Source organism: Chiloscyllium punctatum, chromosome 16 (genome assembly GCF_047496795.1).
Source record: "Chiloscyllium punctatum isolate Juve2018m chromosome 16, sChiPun1.3, whole genome shotgun sequence".
NCBI lineage: Eukaryota > Metazoa > Chordata > Chondrichthyes > Orectolobiformes > Hemiscylliidae > Chiloscyllium > Chiloscyllium punctatum.
In genome coordinates, this window is record NC_092754.1 from 90,556,315 (window position 1) to 90,582,315 (window position 26,001).

Consider the following 26,001-nt stretch of genomic DNA (forward strand, 5'->3'; position numbering starts at 1 on the left):
TATTGTCTGGGAAGTGGTGGTTCCCTAAGGCTGCAGTATGTGTGAAAGAGTAGTTTGGAATTGTCCTGTTGTTAGTTGTGAGATTACTTTATAAATCATGCCCTCGGACTGTCTCACATTTAGCATTCATGCATCTCTGTGTCTGAAAATGCATTAGGTATGCCAGCTTTGTTTGTTTTCCGTGTTAAATGCTTTCTGTTTTGCGATTCGCTCAATACTTTACGAGTTAACAGCGTTTCTGAGGAAACATCCAGCTGCAAAAGTCCTTAACTGAGGATCTGGGAAAATTTCACAGAGTATGGTCAGTCGGAGCAAAAGTAAGGAAGTCGTTCCTTTCTGCAGTGTTTCGCAATACTACCTTTCCCGTGAGCATCGAACACAGTAAAGGATTGTGCCACAGACTGCGACGGCAAGCTCCGCTAAAAAGTAATCCTATAAAGCAGGTGTAAGCAACACAACGTTTTTGGGGGACACCGCGTGGAAACAGATACTTCGGTGTATCTCGTCCATGCTCAGCACATAGCCAAATATAAACAAGTCCGGTTCCCCAGTATTTGGCCCCAAACCCTCTCAACCCATCCTATCCAGAAACTCATGCAATTTTCTGAGCCTCCTCCGCTTCCTCTGGGAGCTCATTCCATACACGCACAACCTTCTGTGTGGGAAATGTGCCTCAGGTCCTTTGTCAATTTCAGCCCACTCACCTTAAACCTATGCTCTCGAGTTTTCAACTCACCCCAACTTGGGTAAAACACGTAAATACTCAGTTTCCAACCCTTCCATTAGATCATGTCGCAGTCGTTACGCTGCAGGGAAAGTCGTCCCAGCCTAGTCGACCTCGCCCTACGGTCCAAACATTGACCACATCCTTGTCTATATTTTATCATCAATTTCACGTGTCTTTTTTTTATGTTTTGAAGATGTCAATTACGCTGGACAACAACGAGCTATTGGAAACAGAAAGGTGAAACGAAGAATGGCTTCAACTTTCAGTGCTGGAGGCCCCTAAGCTGCCGGATGGGCGGCTGCGGCTTGTTTCTGTAGTGTAGTGGTCATCACGTTCACCTCACACGCGAAAGGTCCCCAGTTCGAAACTGGGCAGAAACTGCTTTGTTCTTCATCGGCAGCCTTTTACATGGACAAGAACGGTGCTTTCTTGCTTGCTTTCCCATCTGCAAACCTGCCTTCGAAGTTGCTTGAACAAATCTGCTCGCGTAGTGAAATGTAATGCAATTCCATTTAATGACTGTGCAAAGAATTGTAAAGTTTTTATCCAAACTGGTTCTGATCATATGCAATTCTGTTTGAGAGTGTAGTTACCCCCTTCTGATTCTTCTACGAAAAGCAGTACCGCATTTGCATTCCTTGCGCAGGCGGCTCGGTTCAAAGACAGGGAAGAAGCTGATGCGCTGGTGTCACAGTGCACCACGGATTCCTGAACTTGTCTGTCTGTTAAATGTACTCCAAAGGCGTCTCTGAAAGGCCTCGTTTGGAAGCTGTCTGTCGTTATTCAACGTACGAGAATTGGCACCAGAGGTCCTGAATCATGTTTTGGAGCAGTTCGCACTTGAGTGGCTCTTTCAATCAGCAACAGCAATGAAAGAAATTACACTCTCAGAGGAACCTCTGGACCTGTGCTTTCATGGTGTCGCTAGTATTAAGGTGCGCCCCGAGACCTAAGCCACGTTGGAACTGAAACGGAGGAATCGACAGAGAGGTTACAGAATGACATCGCATCCATTTGGTTTTCTTGAAATCACTGAGGAGCAGGAAAATGTAAACGGCGAAGTCGAGTGGGGAAGTCAGGCAGTTGCAGCTCTGGAGAAACTCCTTCTTTGTGACTCACTCAGCAACCAGACACGTGAAGGTGACTCAGAGGCGTGAGAGCTCTTCACATCGAGAACAAAAAGCAATCAAGGGCAGTTAGCACCTCTTCCGGAGTGGGGGTGGGGTGAGGTAATTACCTTTTGACTTTGTTACTATGTTGAGAAACTGCCTTTTAGATTGAGGTGAACAGAAAATGCATTTCTAATAAGCACCATGGAATTGAGCAAAATTTATTGAGTCGCTTCTCGTCGATTCCCACACAGGTTTCCAACTCAGTTGCTATCCATGTGGCTGATGTCCAGGAGTGAACATCTCTGCAGCAAATTGCACGGTTAGGGTAAAAGGCAAGGAAAGTGGCATCTAGAACTGGCTCCGAGGTCAGAGCATCCTCACAATGCGATCTGTCGTTCTCGAATAGGAATGCGACCTCCGGTTTTAGGGTGGAGTACATTGTTTGGGACTCTTTTTCTGCAAAACAGACACAGTGACTGAAATTACGCTGCACGGTATGATGTGGAACACGGCTTTGTGCATTTTCCCTGTAGTCCGGTGTGCTTCATGTTCCGTGTAAACGTGAAACTTGCCCTGTTTCAAGCAATGGGTGAAATCATTTAGCAAAGCAAGAATCGAAATTGCAGTAATGTCAAGCAGATCGTGGTTATTTGACCAAATCATAACCGAACATATATTCTCACAGATACATTTGGAGCTGAAAGGAGTCTGAGAAGATAGACTTAGCTTACCATTGATTTTTGTCTGGATTGATGGGCTCTCATTATCTGCTGCGAAATTGATATTGTAGACGGGCACATCCCAGCAGCTGTGCGAGTCGGAGAGGGATCATGGAACCATTTTCATGTGACTTGGCATCTGTTGTTATGCAGGAGAGCACAGTTGGAAACGCAAGAAAATGGTGCGCGCGGCTGGCTGGTAGTGTGGCCGAGCGGTCTAAGGCGCTGGATCCAGGTTCCAGTCTCGAAAGGGGCGTGGGTTCGAATCCCACCACTGCCATTTCTGCAGATCGACTCCAACGCTGCAGCTTTTTTGTTAAAATGCTGTTTCTGTCCCCACTGTATTGATGTTGAAAACAAAAGTAAAATGGCTTTGCTTCCCGGGGAATTAACTGTGGTGTGGGATAGTGCCGAATATTTCAAAGTGTCTCTGTCTGTCATGATCGTGTTCGCCTCCCGCGCAGAAAATCGCAAGCAGCTGTGCTGTTCCAGGCAAGTTGAGCTTGTACTGGAACCGAATGGAGACCGGTATTTCATCGCTGTTGTGAAACAAAGTCCTGGGGTGACTCGACTCGTCGTTATTTGGTTTTTCGGCCAATGGGAAAATCGTTCCAACGAATTTCGATGTGATATGTTGTTGAATTTCTCCCATTTCCTTCGTTTCCGTCCTGGAGACATCGGAAGGGAAAGGTAATCTAATCGAGACTGTGATTGGTGAAATTCACTTTTTATGGCCCATTCTTATTAGGTTCTTTCTTTCTCTCTTTTCAGTATTGTCTGGGAAGTGGTGGTTCCCTAAGGCTGCAGTATGTGTGAAAGAGTAGTTTGGAATTGTCCTGTTGTTAGTTGTGAGATTACTTTATAAATCATGCCCTCGGACTGTCTCACATTTAGCATTCATGCATCTCTGTGTCTGAAAATGCATTAGGTATGCCAGCTTTGTTTGTGTTCCGTGTTAAATGCTTTCTGTTTTGCGATTCGCTCAATACTTTACGAGTTAACAGCGTTTCTGAGGAAACTTCCAGCTGCAAAAGTCCTTAACTGAGGATCTGGGAAAATTTCACAGAGTATGGTCAGTCGGAGCAAAAGTAAGGAAGTCGTTCCTTTCTGCAGTGTTTCGCAATACTACCTTTCCCGTGAGCATCGAACACAGTAAAGGATTGTGCCACAGACTGCGACGGCAAGCTCCGCTAAAAAGTAATCCTTTAAAGCAGGTGTAAGCAACACAACGTTTTTGGGGGACACCGCGTGGAAACAGATACTTCGGTGTATCTCGTCCATGCTCAGCACATAGCCAAATATAAACAAGTCCGGTTCCCCAGTATTTGGCCCCAAACCCTCTCAACCCATCCTATCCAGAAACTCATGCAATTTTCTGAGCCTCCTCCGCTTCCTCTGGGAGCTCATTCCATACACGCACAACCTTCTGTGTGGGAAATGTGCCTCAGGTCCTTTGTCAATTTCAGCCCACTCACCTTAAACCTATGCTCTCGAGTTTTCAACTCACCCCAACTTGGGTAAAACACGTAAATACTCAGTTTCCAACCCTTCCATTAGATCATGTCGCAGTCGTTACGCTGCAGGGAAAGTCGTCCCAGCCTAGTCGACCTCGCCCTACGGTCCAAACATTGACCACATCCTTGTCTATATTTTATCATCAATTTCACGTGTCTTTTTTTTATGTTTTGAAGATGTCAATTACGCTGGACAACAACGAGCTATTGGAAACAGAAAGGTGAAACGAAGAATGGCTTCAACTTTCAGTGCTGGATGCCCCTGAGCTGCCGGATGGGCGGCTGCGGCTTGTTTCTGTAGTGTAGTGGTCATCACGTTCGCCTCACACGCGAAAGGTCCCCAGTTCGAAACTGGGCAGAAACTGCGTTGTTCTTCATCGGCAGCCTTTTACATGGACAAGAACGGTTCTTTCTTGCTTGCTTTCCCATCTGCAAACCTGCCTTCGAAGTTGCTTGAACAAATCTGCTCGCGTAGTGAAATGTAATGCAATTCCATTTAATGACTGTGCAAAGAATTGTAAAGTTTTTATCCAAACTGGTTCTGATCATATGCAATTCTGTTTGAGAGTGTAGTTACCCCCTTCTGATTCTTCTACGAAAAGCAGTACCGCATTTGCATTCCTTGCGCAGGCGGCTCGGTTCAAAGACAGGGAAGAAGCTGATGCGCTGGTGTCAGAGTGCACCACGGATTCCTGAACTTGTCTGTCTGTTAAATGTACCCCAAAGGCGTCTCTGAAAGGCCTCGTTTGGAAGCTGTCTGTCGTTATTCAACGTACGAGAATTGGCACCAGAGGTCCTGAATCATGTTTTGGAGCAGTTCGCACTTGAGTGGCTCTTTCAATCAGCAACAGCAATGAAAGAAATTACACTCTCAGAGGAACCTCTGGACCTGTGCTTTCATGGTGTCGCTAGTATTAAGGTGCGCCCCGAGACCTAAGCCACGTTGGAACTGAAACGGAGGAATCGACAGAGAGGTTACAGAATGACATCGCATCCATTTGGTTTTCTTGAAATCACTGAGGAGCAGGAAAATGTAAACGGCGAATTCGAGTGGGGAAGTCAGGCAGTTGCAGCTCTGGAGAAACTCCTTCTTTGTGACTCACTCAGCAACCAGACACGTGAAGGTGACTCAGAGGCGTGAGAGCTCTTCACATCGAGAACAAAAAGCAATCAAGGGCAGTTAGCACCTCTTCCGGAGTGGGGGTGGGGTGAGGTAATTACCTTTTGACTTTGTTACTATGTTGAGAAACTGCCTTTTAGATTGAGGTGAACAGAAAATGCATTTCTAATAAGCACCATGGAATTGAGCAAAATTTATTGAGTCGCTTCTCGTCGATTCCCACACAGGTTTCCAACTCAGTTGCTATCCATGTGGCTGATGTCCAGGAGTGAACATCTCTGCAGCAAATTGCACGGTTAGGGTAAAAGGCAAGGAAAGTGGCATCTAGAACTGGCTCCGAGGTCAGAGCATCCTCACAATGCGATCTGTCGTTCTCGAATAGGAATGCGACCTCCGGTTTTAGGGTGGAGTACATTGTTTGGGACTCTTTTTCTGCAAAACAGACACAGTGACTGAAATTACGCTGCACGGTATGATGTGGAACACGGCTTTGTGCATTTTCCCTGTAGTCCGGTGTGCTTCATGTTCCGCGTAAACGTGAAACTTGCCCTGTTTCAAGCAATGGGTGAAATCATTTAGCAAAGCAAGAATCGAAATTGCAGTAATGTCAAGCAGCTCGTGGTTATTTGACCAAATCATAACCGAACATATATTCTCACAGATACATTTGGAGCTGAAAGGAGTCTGAGAAGATAGACTCAGCTTACCATTGATTTTTGTCTGGATTGATGGGCTCTCATTATCTGCTGCGAAATTGATATTGTAGACGGGCACATCCCAGCAGCTGTGCGAGTCGGAGAGGGATCATGGAACCATTTTCATGTGACTTGGCATCTGTTGTTATGCAGGAGAGCACAGTTGGAAACGCAAGAAAATGGTGCGCGCGGCCGGCTGGTAGTGTGGCCGAGCGGTCGAAGGCGCTGGATCCAGGTTCCAGTCTCGAAAGGGGCGTGGGTTCGAATCCCACCACTGCCATTTCTGCAGATCAACTCCAACGCTGCAGCTTTTTTGTTAAAATGCTGTTTCTGTCCCCACTGTATTGATGTTGAAAACAAAAGTAAAATGGCTTTGCTTCCCGGGGAATTAACTGTGGTGTGGGATAGTGCCGAATATTTCAAAGTGTCTCTGTCTGTCATGATCGTGTTCGCCTCCCGCGCAGAAAATCGCAAGCAGCTGTGCTGTTCCAGGCAAGTTGAGCTTGTACTGGAACCGAATGGAGACCGGTATTTCATCGCTGTTGTGAAACAAAGTCCTGGGGTGACTCGACTCGTCGTTATTTGGTTTTTCGGCCAATGGGAAAATCGTTCCAACGAATTTCGATGTGATATGTTGTTGAATTTCTCCCATTTCCTTCGTTTCCGTCCTGGAGACATCGGAAGGGAAAGGTAATCTAATCGAGACTGTGATTGGTGAAATTCACTTTTTATGGCCCATTCTTATTAGGTTCTTTCTTTCTCTCTTTTCAGTATTGTCTGGGAAGTGGTGGTTCCCTAAGGCTGCAGTATGTGTGAAAGAGTAGTTTGGAATTGTCCTGTTGTTAGTTGTGAGATTACTTTATAAATCATGCCCTCGGACTGTCTCACATTTAGCATTCATGCATCTCTGTGTCTGAAAATGCATTAGGTATGCCAGCTTTGTTTGTGTTCCGTGTTAAATGCTTTCTGTTTTGCGATTCGCTCAATACTTTACGAGTTAACAGCGTTTCTGAGGAAACTTCCAGCTGCAAAAGTCCTTAACTGAGGATCTGGGAAAATTTCACAGAGTATGGTCAGTCGGAGCAAAAGTAAGGAAGTCGTTCCTTTCTGCAGTGTTTCGCAATACTACCTTTCCCGTGAGCATCGAACACAGTAAAGGATTGTGCCACAGACTGCGACGGCAAGCTCCGCTAAAAAGTAATCCTTTAAAGCAGGTGTAAGCAACACAACGTTTTTGGGGGACACCGCGTGGAAACAGATACTTCGGTGTATCTCGTCCATGCTCAGCACATAGCCAAATATAAACAAGTCCGGTTCCCCAGTATTTGGCCCCAAACCCTCTCAACCCATCCTATCCAGAAACTCATGCAATTTTCTGAGCCTCCTCCGCTTCCTCTGGGAGCTCATTCCATACACGCACAACCTTCTGTGTGGGAAATGTGCCTCAGGTCCTTTGTCAATTTCAGCCCACTCACCTTAAACCTATGCTCTCGAGTTTTCAACTCACCCCAACTTGGGTAAAACACGTAAATACTCAGTTTCCAACCCTTCCATTAGATCATGTCGCAGTCGTTACGCTGCAGGGAAAGTCGTCCCAGCCTAGTCGACCTCGCCCTACGGTCCAAACATTGACCACATCCTTGTCTATATTTTATCATCAATTTCACGTGTCTTTTTTTTATGTTTTGAAGATGTCAATTACGCTGGACAACAACGAGCTATTGGAAACAGAAAGGTGAAACGAAGAATGGCTTCAACTTTCAGTGCTGGATGCCCCTGAGCTGCCGGATGGGCGGCTGCGGCTTGTTTCTGTAGTGTAGTGGTCATCACGTTCGCCTCACACGCGAAAGGTCCCCAGTTCGAAACTGGGCAGAAACTGCGTTGTTCTTCATCGGCAGCCTTTTACATGGACAAGAACGGTTCTTTCTTGCTTGCTTTCCCATCTGCAAACCTGCCTTCGAAGTTGCTTGAACAAATCTGCTCGCGTAGTGAAATGTAATGCAATTCCATTTAATGACTGTGCAAAGAATTGTAAAGTTTTTATCCAAACTGGTTCTGATCATATGCAATTCTGTTTGAGAGTGTAGTTACCCCCTTCTGATTCTTCTACGAAAAGCAGTACCGCATTTGCATTCCTTGCGCAGGCGGCTCGGTTCAAAGACAGGGAAGAAGCTGATGCGCTGGTGTCAGAGTGCACCACGGATTCCTGAACTTGTCTGTCTGTTAAATGTACCCCAAAGGCGTCTCTGAAAGGCCTCGTTTGGAAGCTGTCTGTCGTTATTCAACGTACGAGAATTGGCACCAGAGGTCCTGAATCATGTTTTGGAGCAGTTCGCACTTGAGTGGCTCTTTCAATCAGCAACAGCAATGAAAGAAATTACACTCTCAGAGGAACCTCTGGACCTGTGCTTTCATGGTGTCGCTAGTATTAAGGTGCGCCCCGAGACCTAAGCCACGTTGGAACTGAAACGGAGGAATCGACAGAGAGGTTACAGAATGACATCGCATCCATTTGGTTTTCTTGAAATCACTGAGGAGCAGGAAAATGTAAACGGCGAAGTCGAGTGGGGAAGTCAGGCAGTTGCAGCTCTGGAGAAACTCCTTCTTTGTGACTCACTCAGCAACCAGACACGTGAAGGTGACTCAGAGGCGTGAGAGCTCTTCACATCGAGAACAAAAAGCAATCAAGGGCAGTTAGCACCTCTTCCGGAGTGGGGGTGGGGTGAGGTAATTACCTTTTGACTTTGTTACTATGTTGAGAAACTGCCTTTTAGATTGAGGTGAACAGAAAATGCATTTCTAATAAGCACCATGGAATTGAGCAAAATTTATTGAGTCGCTTCTCGTCGATTCCCACACAGGTTTCCAACTCAGTTGCTATCCATGTGGCTGATGTCCAGGAGTGAACATCTCTGCAGCAAATTGCACGGTTAGGGTAAAAGGCAAGGAAAGTGGCATCTAGAACTGGCTCCGAGGTCAGAGCATCCTCACAATGCGATCTGTCGTTCTCGAATAGGAATGCGACCTCCGGTTTTAGGGTGGAGTACATTGTTTGGGACTCTTTTTCTGCAAAACAGACACAGTGACTGAAATTACGCTGCACGGTATGATGTGGAACAGGGCTTTGTGCATTTTCCCTGTAGTCCGGTGTGCTTCATGTTCCGCGTAAACGTGAAACTTGCCCTGTTTCAAGCAATGGGTGAAATCATTTAGCAAAGCAAGAATCGAAATTGCAGTAATGTCAAGCAGCTCGTGGTTATTTGACCAAATCATAACCGAACATATATTCTCACAGATACATTTGGAGCTGAAAGGAGTCTGAGAAGATAGACTCAACTTACCATTGATTTTTGTCTGGATTGATGGGCTCTCATTATCTGCTGCGAAATTGATATTGTAGACGGGCACATCCCAGCAGCTGTGCGAGTCGGAGAGGGATCATGGAACCATTTTCATGTGACTTGGCATCTGTTGTTATGCAGGAGAGGACAGTTGGAAACGCAAGAAAATGGTGCGCGCGGCCGGCTGGTAGTGTGGCCGAGCGGTCTAAGGCGCTGGATCCAGGTTCCAGTCTCGAAAGGGGCGTGGGTTCGAATCCCACCACTGCCATTTCTGCAGATCAACTCCAACGCTGCAGCTTTTTTGTTAAAATGCTGTTTCTGTCCCCACTGTATTGATGTTGAAAACAAAAGTAAAATGGCTTTGCTTCCCGGGGAATTAACTGTGGTGTGGGATAGTGCCGAATATTTCAAAGTGTCTCTGTCTGTCATGATCGTGTTCGCCTCCCGCGCAGAAAATCGCAAGCAGCTGTGCTGTTCCAGGCAAGTTGAGCTTGTACTGGAACCGAATGGAGACCGGTATTTCATCGCTGTTGTGAAACAAAGTCCTGGGGTGACTCGACTCGTCGTTATTTGGTTTTTCGGCCAATGGGAAAATCGTTCCAACGAATTTCGATGTGATATGTTGTTGAATTTCTCCCATTTCCTTCGTTTCCGTCCTGGAGACATCGGAAGGGAAAGGTAATCTAATCGAGACTGTGATTGGTGAAATTCACTTTTTATGGCCCATTCTTATTAGGTTCTTTCTTTCTCTCTTTTCAGTATTGTCTGGGAAGTGGTGGTTCCCTAAGGCTGCAGAATGTGTGAAAGAGTAGTTTGGAATTGTCCTGTTGTTAGTTGTGAGATTACTTTATAAATCATGCCCTCGGACTGTCTCACATTTAGCATTCATGCATCTCTGTGTCTGAAAATGCATTAGGTATGCCAGCTTTGTTTGTGTTCCGTGTTAAATGCTTTCTGTTTTGCGATTCGCTCAATACTTTACGAGTTAACAGCGTTTCTGAGGAAACTTCCAGCTGCAAAAGTCCTTAACTGAGGATCTGGGAAAATTTCACAGAGTATGGTCAGTCGTTCCTTTCTGCAGTGTTTCGCAATACTACCTTTCCCGTGAGCATCGAACACAGTAAAGGATTGTGCCACAGACTGCGACGGCAAGCTCCGCTAAAAAGTAATCCTTTAAAGCAGGTGTAAGCAACACAACGTTTTTGGGGGACACCGCGTGGAAACAGATACTTTGGTGTATCTCGTCCATGCTCAGCACATAGCCAAATATAAACAAGTCCGGTTCCCCAGTATTTGGCCCCAAACCCTCTCAACCCATCCTATCCAGAAACTCATGCAATTTTCTGAGCCTCCTCCGCTTCCTCTGGGAGCTCATTCCATACACGCACAACCTTCTGTGTGGGAAATGTGCCTCAGGTCCTTTGTCAATTTCAGCCCACTCACCTTAAACCTATGCTCTCGAGTTTTCAACTCACCCCAACTTGGGTAAAACACGTAAATACTCAGTTTCCAACCCTTCCATTAGATCATGTCGCAGTCGTTACGCTGCAGGGAAAGTCGTCCCAGCCTAGTCGACCTCGCCCTACGGTCCAAACATTGACCACATCCTTGTCTAAATTTTATCATCAATTTCACGTGTCTTTTTTTTATGTTTTGAAGATGTCAATTACGCTGGACAACAACGAGCTATTGGAAACAGAAAGGTGAAACGAAGAATGGCTTCAACTTTCAGTGCTGGATGCCCCTGAGCTGCCGGATGGGCGGCTGCGGCTTGTTTCTGTAGTGTAGTGGTCATCACGTTCGCCTCACACGCGAAAGGTCCCCAGTTCGAAACTGGGCAGAAACTGCTTTGTTCTTCATCGGCAGCCTTTTACATGGACAAGAACGGTGCTTTCTTGCTTGCTTTCCCATCTGCAAACCTGCCTTCGAAGTTGCTTGAACAAATCTGCTCGCGTAGTGAAATGTAATGCAATTCCATTTAATGACTGTGCAAAGAATTGTAAAGTTTTTATCCAAACTGGTTCTGATCATATGCAATTCTGTTTGAGAGTGTAGTTACCCCCTTCTGATTCTTCTACGAAAAGCAGTACCGCATTTGCATTCCTTGCGCAGGCGGCTCGGTTCAAAGACAGGGAAGAAGCTGATGCGCTGGTGTCACAGTGCACCACGGATTCCTGAACTTGTCTGTCTGTTAAATGTACCCCAAAGGCGTCTCTGAAAGGCCTCGTTTGGAAGCTGTCTGTCGTTATTCAACGTACGAGAATTGGCACCAGAGGTCCTGAATCATGTTTTGGAGCAGTTCGCACTTGAGTGGCTCTTTCAATCAGCAACAGCAATGAAAGAAATTACACTCTCAGAGGAACCTCTGGACCTGTGCTTTCATGGTGTCGCTAGTATTAAGGTGCGCCCCGAGACCTAAGCCACGTTGGAACTGAAACGGAGGAATCGACAGAGAGGTTACAGAATGACATCGCATCCATTTGGTTTTCTTGAAATCACTGAGGAGCAGGAAAATGTAAACGGCGAAGTCGAGTGGGGAAGTCAGGCAGTTGCAGCTCTGGAGAAACTCCTTCTTTGTGACTCACTCAGCAACCAGACACGTGAAGGTGACTCAGAGGCGTGAGAGCTCTTCACATCGAGAACAAAAAGCAATCAAGGGCAGTTAGCACCTCTTCCGGAGTGGGGGTGGGGTGAGGTAATTACCTTTTGACTTTGTTACTATGTTGAGAAACTGCCTTTTAGATTGAGGTGAACAGAAAATGCATTTCTAATAAGCACCATGGAATTGAGCAAAATTTATTGAGTCGCTTCTCGTCGATTCCCACACAGGTTTCCAACTCAGTTGCTATCCATGTGGCTGATGTCCAGGAGTGAACATCTCTGCAGCAAATTGCACGGTTAGGGTAAAAGGCAAGGAAAGTGGCATCTAGAACTGGCTCCGAGGTCAGAGCATCCTCACAATGCGATCTGTCGTTCTCGAATAGGAATGCGACCTCCGGTTTTAGGGTGGAGTACATTGTTTGGGACTCTTTTTCTGCAAAACAGACACAGTGACTGAAATTACGCTGCACGGTATGATGTGGAACACGGCTTTGTGCATTTTCCCTGTAGTCCGGTGTGCTTCATGTTCCGCGTAAACGTGAAACTTGCCCTGTTTCAAGCAATGGGTGAAATCATTTAGCAAAGCAAGAATCGAAATTGCAGTAATGTCAAGCAGCTCGTGGTTATTTGACCAAATCATAACCGAACATATATTCTCACAGATACATTTGGAGCTGAAAGGAGTCTGAGAAGATAGACTCAGCTTACCATTGATTTTTGTCTGGATTGATGGGCTCTCATTATCTGCTGCGAAATTGATATTGTAGACGGGCACATCCCAGCAGCTGTGCGAGTCGGAGAGGGATCATGGAACCATTTTCATGTGACTTGGCATCTGTTGTTATGCAGGAGAGCACAGTTGGAAACGCAAGAAAATGGTGCGCGCGGCCGGCTGGTAGTGTGGCCGAACGGTCTAAGGCGCTGGATCCAGGTTCCAGTCTCGATAGGGGCGTGGGTTCGAATCCCACCACTGCCATTTCTGCAGATCAACTCCAACGCTGCAGCTTTTTTGTTAAAATGCTGTTTCTGTCCCCACTGTATTGATGTTGAAAACAAAAGTAAAATGGCTTTGCTTCCCGGGGAATTAACTGTGGTGTGGGATAGTGCCGAATATTTCAAAGTGTCTCTGTCTGTCATGATCGTGTTCGCCTCCCGCGCAGAAAATCGCAAGCAGCTGTGCTGTTCCAGGCAAGTTGAGCTTGAACTGGAACCGAATGGAGACCGGTATTTCATCGCTGTTGTGAAACAAAGTCCTGGGGTGACTCGACTCGTCGTTATTTGGTTTTTCGGCCAATGGGAAAATCGTTCCAACGAATTTCGATGTGATATGTTGTTGAATTTCTCCCATTTCCTTCGTTTCCGTCCTGGAGACATCGGAAGGGAAAGGTAATCTAATCGAGACTGTGATTGGTGAAATTCACTTTTTATGGCCCATTCTTATTAGGTTCTTTCTTTCTCTCTTTTCAGTATTGTCTGGGAAGTGGTGGTTCCCTAAGGCTGCAGTATGTGTGAAAGAGTAGTTTGGAATTGTCCTGTTGTTAGTTGTGAGATTACTTTATAAATCATGCCCTCGGACTGTCTCACATTTAGCATTCATGCACCTCTGTGTCTGAAAATGCATTAGGTATGCCAGCTTTGTTTGTGTTCCGTGTTAAATGCTTTCTGTTTTGCGATTCGCTCAATACTTTACGAGTTAACAGCGTTTCTGAGGAAACTTCCAGCTGCAAAAGTCCTTAACTGAGGATCTGGGAAAATTTCACAGAGTATGGTCAGTCGGAGCAAAAGTAAGGAAGTCGTTCCTTTCTGCAGTGTTTCGCAATACTACCTTTCCCGTGAGCATCGAACACAGTAAAGGATTGTGCCACAGACTGCGACGGCAAGCTCCGCTAAAAAGTAATCCTTTAAAGCAGGTGTAAGCAACACAACGTTTTTGGGGGACACCGCGTGGAAACAGATACTTCGGTGTATCTCGTCCATGCTCAGCACATAGCCAAATATAAACAAGTCCGGTTCCCCAGTATTTGGCCCCAAACCCTCTCAACCCATCCTATCCAGAAACTCATGCAATTTTCTGAGCCTCCTCCGCTTCCTCTGGGAGCTCATTCCATACACGCACAACGTTCTGTGTGGGAAATGTGCCTCAGGTCCTTTGTCAATTTCAGCCCACTCACCTTAAACCTATGCTCTCGAGTTTTCAACTCACCCCAACTTGGGTAAAACACGTAAATACTCAGTTTCCAACCCTTCCATTAGATCATGTCGCAGTCGTTACGCTGCAGGGAAAGTCGTCCCAGCCTAGTCGACCTCGCCCTACGGTCCAAACATTGACCACATCCTTGTCTATATTTTATCATCAATTTCACGTGTCTTTTTTTATGTTTTGAAGATGTCAATTACGCTGGACAACAACGAGCTATTGGAAACAGAAAGGTGAAACGAAGAATGGCTTCAACTTTCAGTGCTGGATGCCCCTGAGCTGCCGGATGGGCGGCTGCGGCTTGTTTCTGTAGTGTAGTGGTCATCACGTTCGCCTCACACGCGAAAGGTCCCCAGTTCGAAACTGGGCAGAAACTGCTTTGTTCTTCATCGGCAGCCTTTTACATGGACAAGAACGGTGCTTTCTTGCTTGCTTTCCCATCTGCAAACCTGCCTTCGAAGTTGCTTGAACAAATCTGCTCGCGTAGTGAAATGTAATGCAATTCCATTTAATGACTGTGCAAAGAATTGTAAAGTTTTTATCCAAACTGGTTCTGATCATATGCAATTCTGTTTGAGAGTGTAGTTACCCCCTTCTGATTCTTCTACGAAAAGCAGTACCGCATTTGCATTCCTTGCGCAGGCGGCTCGGTTCAAAGACAGGGAAGAAGCTGATGCGCTGGTGTCACAGTGCACCACGGATTCCTGAACTTGTCTGTCTGTTAAATGTACCCCAAAGGCGTCTCTGAAAGGCCTCGTTTGGAAGCTGTCTGTCGTTATTCAACGTACGAGAATTGGCACCAGAGGTCCTGAATCATGTTTTGGAGCAGTTCGCACTTGAGTGGCTCTTTCAATCAGCAACAGCAATGAAAGAAATTACACTCTCAGAGGAACCTCTGGACCTGTGCTTTCATGGTGTCGCTAGTATTAAGGTGCGCCCCGAGACCTAAGCCACGTTGGAACTGAAACGGAGGAATCGACAGAGAGGTTACAGAATGACATCGCATCCATTTGGTTTTCTTGAAATCACTGAGGAGCAGGAAAATGTAAACGGCGAAGTCGAGTGGGGAAGTCAGGCAGTTGCAGCTCTGGAGAAACTCCTTCTTTGTGACTCACTCAGCAACCAGACACGTGAAGGTGACTCAGAGGCGTGAGAGCTCTTCACATCGAGAACAAAAAGCAATCAAGGGCAGTTAGCACCTCTTCCGGAGTGGGGGTGGGGTGAGGTAATTACCTTTTGACTTTGTTACTATGTTGAGAAACTGCCTTTTAGATTGAGGTGAACAGAAAATGCATTTCTAATAAGCACCATGGAATTGAGCAAAATTTATTGAGTCGCTTCTCGTCGATTCCCACACAGGTTTCCAACTCAGTTGCTATCCATGTGGCTGATGTCCAGGAGTGAACATCTCTGCAGCAAATTGCACGGTTAGGGTAAAAGGCAAGGAAAGTGGCATCTAGAACTGGCTCCGAGGTCAGAGCATCCTCACAATGCGATCTGTCGTTCTCGAATAGGAATGCGACCTCCGGTTTTAGGGTGGAGTACATTGTTTGGGACTCTTTTTCTGCAAAACAGACACAGTGACTGAAATTACGCTGCACGGTATGATGTGGAACACGGCTTTGTGCATTTTCCCTGTAGTCCGGTGTGCTTCATGTTCCGCGTAAACGTGAAACTTGCCCTGTTTCAAGCAATGGGTGAAATCATTTAGCAAAGCAAGAATCGAAATTGTAGTAATGTCAAGCAGCTCGTGGTTATTTGACCAAATCATAACCGAACATATATTCTCACAGATACATTTGGAGCTGAAAGGAGTCTGAGAAGATAGACTCAGCTTACCATTGATTTTTGTCTGGATTGATGGGCTCTCATTATCTGCTGCGAAATTGATATTGTAGACGGGCACATCCCAGCAGCTGTGCGAGTCGGAGAGGGATCATGGAACCATTTTCATGTGACTTGGCATCTGTTGTTATGCAGGAGAGCACAGTTGGAAACGCAAGAAAATGGTCCGCGCGGCCGGCTGGTAGTGTGGCCGAGCGGTCGAAGGCGCTGGATCCAGGTTCCAGTCTCGAAAGGGGCGTGGGTTCGAATCCCACCACTGCCATTTCTGCAGATCAACTCCAACGCTGCAGCTTTTTTGTTAAAATGCTGTTTCTGTCCCCACTGTATTGATGTTGAAAACAAAAGTAAAATGGCTTTGCTTCCCGGGGAATTAACTGTGGTGTGGGATAGTGCCGAATATTTCAAAGTGTCTCTGTCTGTCATGATCGTGTTCGCCTCCCGCGCAGAAAATCGCAAGCAGCTGTGCTGTTCCAGGCAAGTTGAGCTTGTACTGGAACCGAATGGAGACCGGTATTTCATCGCTGTTGTGAAACAAAGTCCTGGGGTGACTCGACTCGTCGTTATTTGGTTTTTCGGCCAATGGGAAAATCGTTCCAACGAATTTCGATGTGATATGTTGTTGAATTTCTCCCATTTCCTTCGTTTCCGTCCTGGAGACATCGGAAGGGAAAGGTAATCTAATCGAGACTGTGATTGGTGAAATTCACTTTTTATGGCCCATTCTTATTAGGTTCTTTCTTTCTCTCTTTTCAGTATTGTCTGGGAAGTGGTGGTTCCCTAAGGCTGCAGTATGTGTGAAAGAGTAGTTTGGAATTGTCCTGTTGTTAGTTGTGAGATTACTTTATAAATCATGCCCTCGGACTGTCTCACATTTAGCATTCATGCATCTCTGTGTCTGAAAATGCATTAGGTATGCCAGCTTTGTTTGTGTTCCGTGTTAAATGCTTTCTGTTTTGCGATTCGCTCAATACTTTACGAGTTAACAGCGTTTCTGAGGAAACTTCCAGCTGCAAAAGTCCTTAACTGAGGATCTGGGAAAATTTCACAGAGTATGGTCAGTCGGAGCAAAAGTAAGGAAGTCGTTCCTTTCTGCAGTGTTTCGCAATACTACCTTTCCCGTGAGCATCGAACACAGTAAAGGATTGTGCCACAGACTGCGACGGCAAGCTCCGCTAAAAAGTAATCCTTTAAAGCAGGTGTAAGCAACACAACGTTTTTGGGGGACACCGCGTGGAAACAGATACTTCGGTGTATCTCGTCCATGCTCAGCACATAGCCAAATATAAACAAGTCCGGTTCCCCAGTATTTGGCCCCAAACCCTCTCAACCCATCCTATCCAGAAACTCATGCAATTTTCTGAGCCTCCTCCGCTTCCTCTGGGAGCTCATTCCATACACGCACAACCTTCTGTGTGGGAAATGTGCCTCAGGTCCTTTGTCAATTTCAGCCCACTCACCTTAAACCTATGCTCTCGAGTTTTCAACTCACCCCAACTTGGGTAAAACACGTAAATACTCAGTTTCCAACCCTTCCATTAGATCATGTCGCAGTCGTTACGCTGCAGGGAAAGTCGTCCCAGCCTAGTCGACCTCGCCCTACGGTCCAAACATTGACCACATCCTTGTCTATATTTTATCATCAATTTCACGTGTCTTTTTTTTATGTTTTGAAGATGTCAATTACGCTGGACAACAACGAGCTATTGGAAACAGAAAGGTGAAACGAAGAATGGCTTCAACTTTCAGTGCTGGATGCCCCTGAGCTGCCGGATGGGCGGCTGCGGCTTGTTTCTGTAGTGTAGTGGTCATCACGTTCGCCTCACACGCGAAAGGTCCCCAGTTCGAAACTGGGCAGAAACTGCGTTGTTCTTCATCGGCAGCCTTTTACATGGACAAGAACGGTTCTTTCTTGCTTGCTTTCCCATCTGCAAACCTGCCTTCGAAGTTGCTTGAACAAATCTGCTCGCGTAGTGAAATGTAATGCAATTCCATTTAATGACTGTGCAAAGAATTGTAAAGTTTTTATCCAAACTGGTTCTGATCATATGCAATTCTGTTTGAGAGTGTAGTTACCCCCTTCTGATTCTTCTACGAAAAGCAGTACCGCATTTGCATTCCTTGCGCAGGCGGCTCGGTTCAAAGACAGGGAAGAAGCTGATGCGCTGGTGTCAGAGTGCACCACGGATTCCTGAACTTGTCTGTCTGTTAAATGTACCCCAAAGGCGTCTCTGAAAGGCCTCGTTTGGAAGCTGTCTGTCGTTATTCAACGTACGAGAATTGGCACCAGAGGTCCTGAATCATGTTTTGGAGCAGTTCGCACTTGAGTGGCTCTTTCAATCAGCAACAGCAATGAAAGAAATTACACTCTCAGAGGAACCTCTGGACCTGTGCTTTCATGGTGTCGCTAGTATTAAGGTGCGCCCCGAGACCTAAGCCACGTTGGAACTGAAACGGAGGAATCGACAGAGAGGTTACAGAATGACATCGCATCCATTTGGTTTTCTTGAAATCACTGAGGAGCAGGAAAATGTAAACGGCGAATTCGAGTGGGGAAGTCAGGCAGTTGCAGCTCTGGAGAAACTCCTTCTTTGTGACTCACTCAGCAACCAGACACGTGAAGGTGACTCAGAGGCGTGAGAGCTCTTCACATCGAGAACAAAAAGCAATCAAGGGCAGTTAGCACCTCTTCCGGAGTGGGGGTGGGGTGAGGTAATTACCTTTTGACTTTGTTACTATGTTGAGAAACTGCCTTTTAGATTGAGGTGAACAGAAAATGCATTTCTAATAAGCACCATGGAATTGAGCAAAATTTATTGAGTCGCTTCTCGTCGATTCCCACACAGGTTTCCAACTCAGTTGCTATCCATGTGGCTGATGTCCAGGAGTGAACATCTCTGCAGCAAATTGCACGGTTAGGGTAAAAGGCAAGGAAAGTGGCATCTAGAACTGGCTCCGAGGTCAGAGCATCCTCACAATGCGATCTGTCGTTCTCGAATAGGAATGCGACCTCCGGTTTTAGGGTGGAGTACATTGTTTGGGACTCTTTTTCTGCAAAACAGACACAGTGACTGAAATTACGCTGCACGGTATGATGTGGAACACGGCTTTGTGCATTTTCCCTGTAGTCCGGTGTGCTTCATGTTCCGCGTAAACGTGAAACTTGCCCTGTTTCAAGCAATGGGTGAAATCATTTAGCAAAGCAAGAATCGAAATTGCAGTAATGTCAAGCAGCTCGTGGTTATTTGACCAAATCATAACCGAACATATATTCTCACAGATACATTTGGAGCTGAAAGGAGTCTGAGAAGATAGACTCAGCTTACCATTGATTTTTGTCTGGATTGATGGGCTCTCATTATCTGCTGCGAAAGTGATATTGTAGACGGGCACATCCCAGCAGCTGTGCGAGTCGGAGAGGGATCATGGAACCATTTTCATGTGACTTGGCATCTGTTGTTATGCAGGAGAGCACAGTTGGAAACGCAAGAAAATGGTGCGCGCGGCCGGCTGGTAGTGTGGCCGAGCGGTCGAAGGCGCTGGATCCAGGTTCCAGTCTCGAAAGGGGCGTGGGTTCGAATCCCACCACTGCCATTTCTGCAGATCAACTCCAACGCTGCAGCTTTTTTGTTAAAATGCTGTTTCTGTCCCCACTGTATTGATGTTGAAAACAAAAGTAAAATGGCTTTGCTTCCCGGGGAATTAACTGTGGTGTGGGATAGTGCCGAATATTTCAAAGTGTCTCTGTCTGTCATGATCGTGTTCGCCTCCCGCGCAGAAAATCGCAAGCAGCTGTGCTGTTCCAGGCAAGTTGAGCTTGTACTGGAACCGAATGGAGACCGGCATTTCATCGCTGTTGTGAAACAAAGTCCTGGGGTGACTCGACTCGTCGTTATTTGGTTTTTCGGCCAATGGGAAAATCGTTCCAACGAATTTCGATGTGATATGTTGTTGAATTTCTCCCATTTCCTTCGTTTCCGTCCTGGAGACATCGGAAGGGAAAGGTAATCTAATCGAGACTGTGATTGGTGAAATTCACTTTTTATGGCCCATTCTTATTAGGTTCTTTCTTTCTCTCTTTTCAGTATTGTCTGGGAAGTGGTGGTTCCCTAAGGCTGCAGAATGTGTGAAAGAGTAGTTTGGAATTGTCCTGTTGTTAGTTGTGAGATTACTTTATAAATCATGCCCTCGGACTGTCTCACATTTAGCATTCATGCATCTCTGTGTCTGAAAATGCATTAGGTATGCCAGCTTTGTTTGTGTTCCGTGTTAAATGCTTTCTGTTTTGCGATTCGCTCAATACTTTACGAGTTAACAGCGTTTCTGAGGAAACTTCCAGCTGCAAAAGTCCTTAACTGAGGATCTGGGAAAATTTCACAGAGTATGGTCAGTCGGAGCAAAAGTAAGGAAGTCGTTCCTTTCTGCAGTGTTTCGCAATACTACCTTTCCCGTGAGCATCGAACACAGTAAAGGATTGTGCCACAGACTGCGACGGCAAGCTCCGCTAAAAAGTAATCCTTTAAAGCAGGTGTAAGCAACACAACGTTTTTGGGGGACACCGCGTGGAAACAGATACTTCGGTGTATCTCGTCCATGCTCAGCACATAGCCAAATATAAACAAGTCCGGTTCCCCAGTATTTGGCCCCAAACCCTCTCAACCCATCCTATCCAGAAACTCATGCAATTTTCTGAGCCTCCTCCGCTTCCTCTGGGAGCTCATTCCATACACGCACAACCTTCTGTGTGGGAAATGTGCCTCAGGTCCTTTGTCAATTTCAGCCCACTCACCTTAAACCTATGCTCTCGAGTTTTCAACTCACCCCAACTTGGGTAAAACACGTAAATACTCAGTTTCCAACCCTTCCATTAGATCATGTCGCAGTCGTTACGCTGCAGGGAAAGTCGTCCCAGCCTAGTCGACCTCGCCCTACGGTCCAAACATTGACCACATCCTTGTCTATATTTTATCATCAATTTCACGTGTCTTTTTTTTATGTTTTGAAGATGTCAATTACGCTGGACAACAACGAGCTATTGGAAACAGAAAGGTGAAACGAAGAATGGCTTCAACTTTCAGTGCTGGATGCCCCTGAGCTGCCGGATGGGCGGCTGCGGCTTGTTTCTGTAGTGTAGTGGTCATCACGTTCGCCTCACACGCGAAAGGTCCCCAGTTCGAAACTGGGCAGAAACTGCTTTGTTCTTCATCGGCCGCCTTTTACATGGACAAGAACGGTGCTTTCTTGCTTTCTTTCCCATCTGCAAACCTGCCTTCGAAGTTGCTTGAACAAATCTGCTCGCGTAGTGAAATGTAATGCAATTCCATTTAATGACTGTGCAAAGAATTGTAAAGTTTTTATCCAAACTGGTTCTGATCATATGCAATTCTGTTTGAGAGTGTAGTTACCCCCTTCTGATTCTTCTACGAAAAGCAGTACCGCATTTGCATTCCTTGCGCAGGCGGCTCGGTTCAAAGACAGGGAAGAAGCTGATGCGCTGGTGTCACAGTGCACCACGGATTCCTGAACTTGTCTGTCTGTTAAATGTACCCCAAAGGCGTCTCTGAAAGGCCTCGTTTGGAAGCTGTCTGTCGTTATTCAACGTACGAGAATTGGCACCAGAGGTCCTGAATCATGTTTTGGAGCAGTTCGCACTTGAGTGGCTCTTTCAATCAGCAACAGCAATGAAAGAAATTACACTCTCAGAGGAACCTCTGGACCTGTGCTTTCATGGTGTCGCTAGTATTAAGGTGCGCCCCGAGACCTAAGCCACGTTGGAACTGAAACGGAGGAATCGACAGAGAGGTTACAGAATGACATCGCATCCATTTGGTTTTCTTGAAATCACTGAGGAGCAGGAAAATGTAAACGGCGAAGTCGAGTGGGGAAGTCAGGCAGTTGCAGCTCTGGAGAAACTCCTTCTTTGTGACTCACTCAGCAACCAGACATGTGAAGGTGACTCAGAGGCGTGAGAGCTCTTCACATCGAGAACAAAAAGCAATCAAGGGCAGTTAGCACCTCTTCCGGAGTGGGGGTGGGGTGAGGTAATTACCTTTTGACTTTGTTACTATGTTGAGAAACTGCCTTTTAGATTGAGGTGAACAGAAAATGCATTTCTAATAAGCACCATGGAATTGAGCAAAATTTATTGAGTCGCTTCTCGTCGATTCCCACACAGGTTTCCAACTCAGTTGCTATCCATGTGGCTGATGTCCAGGAGTGAACATCTCTGCAGCAAATTGCACGGTTAGGGTAAAAGGCAAGGAAAGTGGCATCTAGAACTGGCTCCGAGGTCAGAGCATCCTCACAATGCGATCTGTCGTTCTCGAATAGGAATGCGACCTCCGGTTTTAGGGTGGAGTACATTGTTTGGGACTCTTTTTCTGCAAAACAGACACAGTGACTGAAATTACGCTGCACGGTATGATGTGGAACACGGCTTTGTGCATTTTCCCTGTAGTCCGGTGTGCTTCATGTTCCGCGTAAACGTGAAACTTGCCCTGTTTCAAGCAATGGGTGAAATCATTTAGCAAAGCAAGAATCGAAATTGCAGTAATGTCAAGCAGCTCGTGGTTATTTGACCAAATCATAACCGAAAATATATTCTCACAGATACATTTGGAGCTGAAAGGAGTCTGAGAAGATAGACTCAGCTTACCATTGATTTTTGTCTGGATTGATGGGCTCTCATTATCTGCTGCGAAATTGATATTGTAGACGGGCACATCCCAGCAGCTGTGCGAGTCGGAGAGGGATCATGGAACCATTTTCATGTGACTTGGCATCTGTTGTTATGCAGGAGAGCACAGTTGGAAACGCAAGAAAATGGTGCGCGCGGCCGGCTGGTAGTGTGGCCGAGCGGTCTAAGGCGCTGGATCCAGGTTCCAGTCTCGAAAGGGGCGTGGGTTCGAATCCCACCACTGCCATTTCTGCAGATCAACTCCAACGCTGCAGCTTTTTTGTTAAAATGCTGTTTCTGTCCCCACTGTATTGATGTTGAAAACAAAAGTAAAATGGCTTTGCTTCCCGGGGAATTAACTGTGGTGTGGGATAGTGCCGAATATTTCAAAGTGTCTCTGTCTGTCATGATCGTGTTCGCCTCCCGCGCAGAAAATCGCAAGCAGCTGTGCTGTTCCAGGCAAGTTGAGCTTGTACTGGAACCGAATGGAGACCGGTATTTCATCGCTGTTGTGAAACAAAGTCCTGGGGTGACTCGACTCGTCGTTATTTGGTTTTTCGGCCAATGGGAAAATCGTTCCAACGAATTTCGATGTGATATGTTGTTGAATTTCTCCCATTTCCTTCGTTTCCGTCCTGGAGACATCGGAAGGGAAAGGTAATCTAATCGAGACTGTGATTGGTGAAATTCACTTTTTATGGCCCATTCTTATTAGGTTCTTTCTTTCTCTCTTTTCAGTATTGTCTGGGAAGTGGTGGTTCCCTAAGGCTGCAGAATGTGTGAAAGAGTAGTTTGGAATTGTCCTGTTGTTAGTTGTGAGATTACTTTATAAATCATGCCCTCGGACTGTCTCACATTTAGCATTCATGCATCTCTGTGTCTGAAAATGCATTAGGTATGCCAGCTTTGTTTGTGTTCCGTGTTAAATGCTTTCTGTTTTGCGATTCGCTCAATACTTTACGAGTTAACAGCGTTTCTGAGGAAACTTCCAGCTGCAAAAGTCCTTAACTGAGGATCGGGGAAAATTTCACAGAGTATGGTCAGTCGGAGCAAAAGTAAGGAAGTCGTTCCTTTCTGCAGTGTTTCGCAATACTACCTTTCCCGTGAGCATCGAACACAGTAAAGGATTGTGCCACAGACTGCGACGGCAAGCTCCGCTAAAAAGTAATCCTTTAAAGCAGGTGTAAGCAACACAACGTTATTGGGGGACACCGCGTGGAAACAGATACTTCGGTGTATCTCGTCCATGCTCAGCACATCGCCAAATATAAACAAGTCCGGTTCCCCAGTATTTGGCCCCAAACCCTCTCAACCCATCCTATCCAGAAACTCATGCAATTTTCTGAGCCTCCTCCGCTTCCTCTGAGAGCTCATTCCATACACGCACAACCTTCTGTGTGGGAAATGTGCCTCAGGTCCTTTGTCAATTTCAGCCCACTCACCTTAAACCTATGCTCTCGAGTTTTCAACTCACCCCAACTTGGGTAAAACACGTAAATACTCAGTTTCCAACCCTTCCATTAGATCATGTCGCAGTCGTTACGCTGCAGGGAAAGTCGTCCCAGCCTAGTCGACCTCGCCCTACGGTCCAAACATTGACCACATCCTTGTCTATATTTTATCATCAATTTCACGTGTCTTTTTTTTATGTTTTGAAGATGTCAATTACGCTGGACAACAACGAGCTATTGGAAACAGAAAGGTGAAACGAAGAATGGCTTCAACTTTCAGTGCTGGAGGCCCCTGAACTGCCGGATGGGCGGCTGCGGCTTGTTTCTGTAGTGTAGTGGTCATCACGTTCACCTCACACGCGAAAGGTCCCCAGTTCGAAACTGGGCAGAAACTGCTTTGTTCTTCATCGGCAGCCTTTTACATGGACAAGAACGGTGCTTTCTTGCTTGCTTTCCCATCTGCAAACCTGCCTTCGAAGTTGCTTGAACAAATCTGCTCGCGTAGTGAAATGTAATGCAATTCCATTTAATGACTGTGCAAAGAATTGTAAAGTTTTTATCCAAACTGGTTCTGATCATATGCCATTCTGTTTGAGAGTGTAGTTACCCCCTTCTGATTCTTCTACGAAAAGCAGTACCGCATTTGCATTCCTTGCGCAGGCGGCTCGGTTCAAAGACAGGGAAGAAGCTGATGCGCTGGTGTCACAGTGCACCACGGATTCCTGAACTTGTCTGTCTGTTAAATGTACCCCAAAGGCGTCTCTGAAAGGCCTCGTTTGGAAGCTGTCTGTCGTTATTCAACGTACGAGAATTGGCACCAGAGGTCCTGAATCATGTTTTGGAGCAGTTCGCACTTGAGTGGCTCTTTCAATCAGCAACAGCAATGAAAGAAATTACACTCTCAGAGGAACCTCTGGACCTGTGCTTTCATGGTGTCGCTAGTATTAAGGTGCGCCCCGAGACCTAAGCCACGTTGGAACTGAAACGGAGGAATCGACAGAGAGGTTACAGAATGACATCGCATCCATTTGGTTTTCTTGAAATCACTGAGGAGCAGGAAAATGTAAACGGCGAAGTCGAGTGGGGAAGTCAGGCAGTTGCAGCTCTGGAGAAACTCCTTCTTTGTGACTCACTCAGCAACCAGACACGTGAAGGTGACTCAGAGGCGTGAGAGCTCTTCACATCGAGAACAAAAAGCAATCAAGGGCAGTTAGCACCTCTTCCGGAGTGGGGGTGGGGTGAGGTAATTACCTTTTGACTTTGTTACTATGTTGAGAAACTGCCTTTTAGATTGAGGTGAACAGAAAATGCATTTCTAATAAGCACCATGGAATTGAGCAAAATTTATTGAGTCGCTTCTCGTCGATTCCCACACAGGTTTCCAACTCAGTTGCTATCCATGTGGCTGATGTCCAGGAGTGAACATCTCTGCAGCAAATTGCACGGTTAATGTAAAAGGCAAGGAAAGTGGCATCTAGAACTGGCTCCGAGGTCAGAGCATCCTCACAATGCGATCTGTCGTTCTCGAATAGGAATGCGACCTCCGGTTTTAGGGTGGAGTACATTGTTTGGGACTCTTTTTCTGCAAAACAGACACAGTGACTGAAATTACGCTGCACGGTATGATGTGGAACATGGCTTTGTGCATTTTCCCTGTAGTCCGGTGTGCTTCATGTTCCGCGTAAACGTGAAACTTGCCCTGTTTCAAGCAATGGGTGAAATCATTTAGCAAAGCAAGAATCGAAATTGCAGTAATGTCAAGCAGCTCGTGGTTATTTGACCAAATCATAACCGAACATATATTCTCACAGATACATTTGGAGCTGAAAGGAGTCTGAGAAGATAGACTCAGCTTACCATTGATTTTTGTCTGGATTGATGGGCTCTCATTATCTGCTGCGAAATTGATATTGTAGACGGGCACATCCCAGCAGCTGTGCGAGTCGGAGAGGGATCATGGAACCATTTTCATGTGACTTGGCATCTGTTGTTATGCAGGAGAGCAC

The 26,001-nt window shown here is 46.1% G+C and overlaps 15 non-coding genes across 15 annotated transcripts; all 15 read left to right on the plus strand.

Annotated features, from left to right (window-relative positions):
• The first annotated feature begins 1,034 nt into the window (after positions 1-1,034).
• On the plus strand, positions 1,035-1,107 carry trnav-cac (transfer RNA valine (anticodon CAC)). Its single transcript has one exon. It is a non-coding gene; the product is annotated as a tRNA-Val (tRNA).
• Positions 1,108-2,756: 1,649 nt separating this feature from the next.
• On the plus strand, positions 2,757-2,838 carry trnal-cag (transfer RNA leucine (anticodon CAG)). The gene has a single exon. It is a non-coding gene; the product is annotated as a tRNA-Leu (tRNA).
• Positions 2,839-4,363: 1,525 nt separating this feature from the next.
• trnav-cac (transfer RNA valine (anticodon CAC)) lies at positions 4,364-4,436 on the plus strand. Its single transcript has one exon. It is a non-coding gene; the product is annotated as a tRNA-Val (tRNA).
• A 1,649-nt stretch (positions 4,437-6,085) lies between these two features.
• trnal-cag (transfer RNA leucine (anticodon CAG)) lies at positions 6,086-6,167 on the plus strand. The gene has a single exon. It is a non-coding gene; the product is annotated as a tRNA-Leu (tRNA).
• Positions 6,168-7,692: 1,525 nt separating this feature from the next.
• Positions 7,693-7,765, plus strand: trnav-cac (transfer RNA valine (anticodon CAC)). The gene has a single exon. It is a non-coding gene; the product is annotated as a tRNA-Val (tRNA).
• A 1,649-nt stretch (positions 7,766-9,414) lies between these two features.
• trnal-cag (transfer RNA leucine (anticodon CAG)) lies at positions 9,415-9,496 on the plus strand. Its single transcript has one exon. It is a non-coding gene; the product is annotated as a tRNA-Leu (tRNA).
• Positions 9,497-11,001: 1,505 nt separating this feature from the next.
• On the plus strand, positions 11,002-11,074 carry trnav-cac (transfer RNA valine (anticodon CAC)). Its single transcript has one exon. It is a non-coding gene; the product is annotated as a tRNA-Val (tRNA).
• Positions 11,075-12,723: 1,649 nt separating this feature from the next.
• On the plus strand, positions 12,724-12,805 carry trnal-cag (transfer RNA leucine (anticodon CAG)). The gene has a single exon. It is a non-coding gene; the product is annotated as a tRNA-Leu (tRNA).
• A 1,524-nt stretch (positions 12,806-14,329) lies between these two features.
• On the plus strand, positions 14,330-14,402 carry trnav-cac (transfer RNA valine (anticodon CAC)). The gene has a single exon. It is a non-coding gene; the product is annotated as a tRNA-Val (tRNA).
• A 1,649-nt stretch (positions 14,403-16,051) lies between these two features.
• Positions 16,052-16,133, plus strand: trnal-cag (transfer RNA leucine (anticodon CAG)). The gene has a single exon. It is a non-coding gene; the product is annotated as a tRNA-Leu (tRNA).
• Positions 16,134-17,658: 1,525 nt separating this feature from the next.
• On the plus strand, positions 17,659-17,731 carry trnav-cac (transfer RNA valine (anticodon CAC)). The gene has a single exon. It is a non-coding gene; the product is annotated as a tRNA-Val (tRNA).
• A 1,649-nt stretch (positions 17,732-19,380) lies between these two features.
• trnal-cag (transfer RNA leucine (anticodon CAG)) lies at positions 19,381-19,462 on the plus strand. Its single transcript has one exon. It is a non-coding gene; the product is annotated as a tRNA-Leu (tRNA).
• Positions 19,463-20,987: 1,525 nt separating this feature from the next.
• trnav-cac (transfer RNA valine (anticodon CAC)) lies at positions 20,988-21,060 on the plus strand. Its single transcript has one exon. It is a non-coding gene; the product is annotated as a tRNA-Val (tRNA).
• Positions 21,061-22,709: 1,649 nt separating this feature from the next.
• Positions 22,710-22,791, plus strand: trnal-cag (transfer RNA leucine (anticodon CAG)). Its single transcript has one exon. It is a non-coding gene; the product is annotated as a tRNA-Leu (tRNA).
• A 1,525-nt stretch (positions 22,792-24,316) lies between these two features.
• On the plus strand, positions 24,317-24,389 carry trnav-cac (transfer RNA valine (anticodon CAC)). The gene has a single exon. It is a non-coding gene; the product is annotated as a tRNA-Val (tRNA).
• Positions 24,390-26,001: the final 1,612 nt, after the last annotated feature.